At 41.0% G+C, this 6,211-nt stretch overlaps 1 non-coding gene across 1 annotated transcript; it reads left to right on the top strand.

Moving 5' to 3' along the window:
- Positions 1-4,418: 4,418 nt before the first annotated feature.
- On the top strand, positions 4,419-4,525 carry LOC115935951 (U6 spliceosomal RNA). Its single transcript, XR_004071534.1, has one exon. It is a non-coding gene; the product is annotated as a U6 spliceosomal RNA (small nuclear RNA).
- The last annotated feature ends 1,686 nt before the right edge of the window (positions 4,526-6,211 follow it).

Genomic DNA, 6,211 nt, shown 5'->3' with positions numbered 1-6,211 from the left:
GGTCAGGAGATCGAGACCATCCTGGCTAACACGGTGAAACCCCGTCTCTACTAAAAATACAGAAAAATTAGCCGAGCGTTGTGGCGGGCGCCTGTAGTCCCAGCTACTCGGGAGGCTGAGGCAGGAGAATGGCGTGAACCCGGGAGGTGGAGTTAGCAGTGAGCCGAGATTGCGCCGCCGCACTCCAGCCTGGATGATAGAGCGGGACTCCGTCTCAAAAAATAAAATAAATAAATAAATAAATAAATAAATAAATAACTTGAGGATAAATACTGGAGAATGCTAGTCTAAACTTGGAAGAGTAACACTTTCCTGTTGCCCGTAATTTGCAAGAACACCACTACTTATATTGGAGTCATTACATTGCTATACATACTGATTTTAGTGTCTTTCTTCCACCATTGCCCTCACTCCTACTCCTTAATTTTTGCTTTTCAATTATACTCTGTTTAGACCCGTGAGGAGTAATAATAAATAGGCTCAATTCTTAACAATAGGCTTATGTAGGTGATGTTACTTTGCCTAGTGAATCTTGGCCAGAGCATTTCAATTATTCATTGTAAGGTTATAAGCTAACATCTTAGACTTGGTACAATTCTCCTCTCTAATTTGTGATGGCAGTGGTGGTGTAGTAGTGATTTCGTGCTTCCAGTTACATAAAAGTGTCATTTCTAGATGTTACTAAACTTCATTAATAATCAGATAAATGTAAATTAAAAGGACAATAGAATAACGATATATCACTTTTTGCTTATCAGATTGGAAAAGTTTCGATACTGAGAAAATATCTAGTGCAGAAGGAAGTGGATACTTTCACCCAATGTTATTATTTGTTTAAGTTGATACAATCTTCCTGGAAGGTAACCTGGTAGTATGTTTAAATAATTAAAATATGTTGTCAAATAGTGACTCCTCAAAAGCTCATTATAAAAACTGTTGATTAAGCAAAGTTAAGTGTATTAGATTTACTTCATTAAGAAAGTATACCACCTTGACTGAGCCTTAGCAGTGTCTCAAAACAGAAAATTAGAGTCAATTATTTATAGAGTTTTAGAGCTTGGGCTGAATACTTTCAGGGAATGTCAGAAGTATGATGAGGATTGGGCACAGTTTATGATACAGTAGCTTGATATTGGTGGGCACAGTAAGGGAATTGTTGTAAAGCATTTCTTTTCTTCTTTTTTTTTTTTTTTTGTACAGTATGTCACTCTGTCACCCACACTGTAGTTCAGTGGCTCTATCACGGTTCACTGCAACCTCAACCTGGTTCAAGCCATCCTCCCAACTCACCCTCCTAAATAGCTGGGACTACAGGCATGTGCTACCATGCCGGGTTAATTTTTGTATTTTTTGTAGAGATGAGATCTCATTATCTTGCCCAGGCTAGTCTTAAACTTCTAGGCTCAAGTGATCCCCCCTACTCAGCTTCCCAAAGTGTTAGAATTACAGGCATGAGCCACCATGCCCAGCTCTTTACTGTCATTTTTTTTTACTATCATTTTAAAGAGACAAATATGGCCAAGCATGGTGGTTCACGCCTGTAATCCCAGCACTTTGGGAGACCAAGGCAGGCAGATCACAAGGTCAAGAGATCAAGACCATCCTGGCCAACATGGTGAAACCCCATCTCTACTAAAAACACAAAAACAAACAAACAAACAAACAAACAAACAAAAAAATTAGCTGGGTGTGGTGGCGTGCGCCTGTAGTCCCAGCTACTCGGGAGGCTGAGGCAGAAGAATCACTTGAACCTGGGAGGCAGAAGTTGCAGTGAGCTGAGATTGCCCCACTGCACTGCAGCCTGGTGACAGAGCGAGACCCCATCTCAAAAAAAAATAAAAATAAAAATAAAAATAAAAAAAGACAAATATGTGAAATATACGTAGACAGACAGTGTTTAATTTTTTAAATAAAAGGAATAAGTTAATAAACATCTAAATGGATAAATTATGGGCATTTATAAAATAGGTCATTATGCAGTCATAAAAGGGTATCTTTTTTTCATATCAACATAGAAATGTCTATGCTTATTAAGTAAAGAAAAAGTATAGAATTACAATGCATATGTTAGCATTTGTTTGGCTTCAAGCGGTGATGTGCCAGAGCTGGTTCATATTTGCTTGAGAGAGCACAGGGCTCTTGAGAGCCAAATGTGCACATTTCTTCACAAGTGCAGTCAAGCTTCATGTTGGTTGTTTAAAATTGGCCATAGTGAGAGTATTTAAAGTATTTACATCAAGGAAGTCAGCAAAGACTACAAATCAGGGGACCTTTTTCCCTCCCCCAGAGCTAGTTTACTAGCATGCCACTTGCTTCAAGTAACAGAAAACATGACTAGCACAGGCTTAAACTCTAAGGCCATTTATTGCTTACTACAAGGAGATCAGGGGAGATCAGCGGTGGTAGGCAGTTCAGGAAAGGGTCAGCAACTAATTATGTCATCGAGGATCAAGGCTCTTTTTATTCTTATCTCAGTAAATGTGCCCTTATATTTCATTGTTCAGAACTGTTCACATAGCCAACCCTAGCTACAAGGGATCCTGGGAGCGCCAGGAGCTGGCAGCAGGAAACAGGATAGCCAAGAGTTGAACATGCATCTTCTGGAGTCGTACCTATAACTGCTACAAACAAATCAGGGTTTATCAGCAAGGGTGGGGTAGGGAATAGATAAGCAACTAACAGTGTCTGCTACTAATGTGTATGTGTGTACATGTGAATAAATATAGCAATAAATAAATAAATGCTTATTATTTTAAAAATATAGCTGGGTGTGGTGGCTCATGCCTGTAGTCCCAGCTACTTGGGAGACTGAGGTGGGAGAATCACTTGAGGCCAGGAGTTTGAGGCCAGCTTGGGTATCATAGTGAGACCCCCATCTGTAAAAAACAGAAGTATTTTTTGTTTTTGTTTTTGTTTTTGTTTTGAGACAGAGTCTTGCTCTAGTGACCCAGGCTGGAGTGTAATGATGTGATCTTGGCTCACTGCAAATTCCGCCTCCCAGGTTAAGCCATTCTTGTGCCTCAGCCTCCCAAGAAGCTGGGATTACATGCGTGTGCTACCACACCCAGCTAACTTTTGCGTTTTCAGTAGAGACAGGGTTTCTGCATATTGGCCAGGCTTGTCTGGAACTCCTGGCCTCAAGTGATCAACCCACCTTGGCCTCCCAAAGTACTGGGATTACAAGCATGAGCCACTGTGCCTGCCCAAAAATTAGGTATTTATTTATACATCAAAATATCTATAAAGAAATAAAACACATTCTTAAATGTTTTTAGATCTGGAGTAGAGAAGTTGGACTTTGAGGATACTTTACATATTTTTATGTATATGTATTTTTATTTATTTTTTTAAAAGACTTTAAGAGCAGCTTTAGGTTCACAGCAGAATTAAACAGAAAGCACTGAGATTTCTCATGCACACCCTTCCCCCACACATGCGCAACTTCCCCCGTTTTCAGCATCTTCCACCAGAGAGCTACATTTGCTGCAATCCATGAATCATCATAATCATAATCACCCAAAGTCTGTAGTTTACATTAGGGCTCACTCTTGGTGTTGTATATTCATGGGTTTAGACAAATTTATAATCCACCATTACAGTAGCATACAGAGCAGCTTCACTGGCGTAAAAATTGTTCGTGCTCTGCCTATTCATCCCTTCCCCTACCAACTCTTGGCAACCTCTGATCTTCTTGCTTTCTTCCTAGTTTGATTTTCCAGAATGTCATACACAGGTATACCTTGGAGACTTTGCAGGTTGAGCTCCAGACCACCATAGTAAAGCAAACATTGCAATACAGTGAGTCACACAAATATTTTGCTTTCCCAGTGCATATAAAAGTTATGTTCACACTATTCTGTAGTCTATTAAGTATGCAATAGAGATCTGGCAGTGGCTCATGCCTATAATCCCGGAACTTTGGGAGGCTGAGGCAGGAGGATTACTTGAGCCCAGGAGTTTCAGATAAGCCTGGGTAACATGGTAAAACCCCATCTTTACAAAAAATACAAAAATAGACCTGGATGTAGTGGCACAAGCCTGCAGTACCAGCTACTAAGGAGGCTGAGGTGGGAGGATTGCTGAAGCTCAAGAGGTCGGAGCTGCAGTGAGCTGTGAGCATGCCATTGCACTTCAGACTGGGCAACAGAGCAAGACTCTGTCTCTACAAAAAAATGGGTGTGGTGGTGCACACCTGTAGTACCAGCTACTTGGGAGGCTGAGGTGGGAGGACTACTTGAGCCTGGGAGGACAAGGCTGCAGTGAGTGGTGATCATGCCACTGCATTCCAGCCTGGGCAGCAATGTGAGACCCTATGTCAAAAAATAAAATAAAATAAATAAATAATAAATTCTTGTCATTTCAACAATGTTCACGGCATCTTCACCAGGAGCAGATTCCATCTCAAGAAACCACTTTCTGTGCTTGTTTCAGCAGCACATATACTAAAACTGGAATGATGTAGAGAAGATTAGCATGGCCCCTGAGCAAGGATGACATGCAAATTTGTGAAGTGTTCCACATTTTTTGACAAATGGGATCTAATTAAAGAGCTTCTGCACAGCGAAAGAAACTATCGTCAGGGCAAACAGGCAACCTACAGAATGGGAGAAAATTTTTCCAATCTACCCAAGTGACAAAGGTCTAATATCCAGAATCTATAAGGAACTTAGATTTACAAGAAAAAAAACAAAAAACCCCATCAAAAAGTGGGCAAAGAACATGAACAGACACTTCTTAAAAGAAGACATTTATGCAGCCAACAAACATGAAAAAAAGCTCAATGTCACTGATCATTAGAGAAATACAAATCAAAAGCACAATGAGATACCATCTCATGCCAGTCAGAATGGCGATTATTAAAAAGTCAAGAAACAACAGATGCTGGTGAGGCTGTGGAGAAATAGGAATGTTTTTACACTCTTGGTGGGAATGTAAATTAGTTCAACCACTGCGGAAGATAGTGTGGCGATTCCTCAAGGATCTAGAACCAGAAATACCATTTGACCCAGCAATCCCATTACTGGGTATATACCCAAAGGAATATAAATCATTCTGTTATAAAGATACATGCACAGGTATGTTTATTGCAGCACTATTCACAATAGCAAAGACATGGAATCAACCTTAATACCCATCATTGACACACTGAATAAAGAAAATGTGGCACATAGACACCATAGAATACTACGCAGCCATAAAAAGGAATGAGATCATGTCCTCTGCAGGGACATGGATGAAGCTGGAAGCCATCATCCTCAGCAAACTAACACAGGACCAAAAAGCAGACACAGCATGTTCCCACTCATAAGTGGGAGCTGAGCAACAAGAACACATGGACACAGGGAGGGGAACAACACACACTGGGGCCTGTCGGGGGGCAGGGGGCACGGGGCAGGGGGCAGGGAGAGCATCAGGACAAATAGCTAATGTATGTGGGGCTTAATACCTAGGTGATGAGTTGATAGATGCAGCAAACCACCATGGCACACGTTTACCTACGTAAAAAACTTGCACATTCTGCACATGTATCCCGGAACGTAACGTAAAATAAAATTAAAAAGAAAAAAAAAAGAAGCCACCTTCTTTGCTTATTCATGAGAAGCAACTCCTCATTTGTTTAAGTTTTATGATGAGATTGCAACAATTCAGTCACATTTTCAGGCATCACTTCTAATTCTAGTCCTCTTGCTATTTCTACCACCTCTGCAGTGATTTCCTCAACTGAAGAATTAAACCCCTGAAAGTCATCTGTGAGGGTTGGAATAAACTTTTTTCAAACTCCTGTTAATGTTGACATTTTAGCTGCGTGCAGTGACTCATGCCTGTAATCTCAGCATTTTGGTACGCTGAGGTGGGAGGATCACTTGAGCCCAGGAGTTTGAGACCACCCTGGGCAATACATGAGAATTTGTCTCTAAAAAAAACTTAAAATACAATTAGCCAGGTGTGGTAGTGTGGTGTGTTCCTATAATCCTAGCAACTGGGGAGGCTGAGGAAGGAGGATTGCTTGACTGCAGGAGTTTCAGGCTGCAGTGAGCCATGATCACACCACCACTGCACTCCAGCCTGGGCCACAAAGCAAGATCTTATCTCTCTCTCTCACTCTTTTTTTTTTTTTTTTTTTTTTTTTGAGACAGAGTCTTCCTCTGTTGCCCAGGCTGGAGTGCAATAGCATAATCTTGGCTCACTGCAACCTCCACTTCCCAGGATC

Source organism: Gorilla gorilla, chromosome 13, assembly GCF_029281585.2.
Source record: "Gorilla gorilla gorilla isolate KB3781 chromosome 13, NHGRI_mGorGor1-v2.1_pri, whole genome shotgun sequence".
Lineage (NCBI taxonomy): Eukaryota > Metazoa > Chordata > Mammalia > Primates > Hominidae > Gorilla > Gorilla gorilla.
Note: the sequence above shows the minus strand (reverse complement) of the source record. Positions and strands in the feature narration are given on the sequence as shown.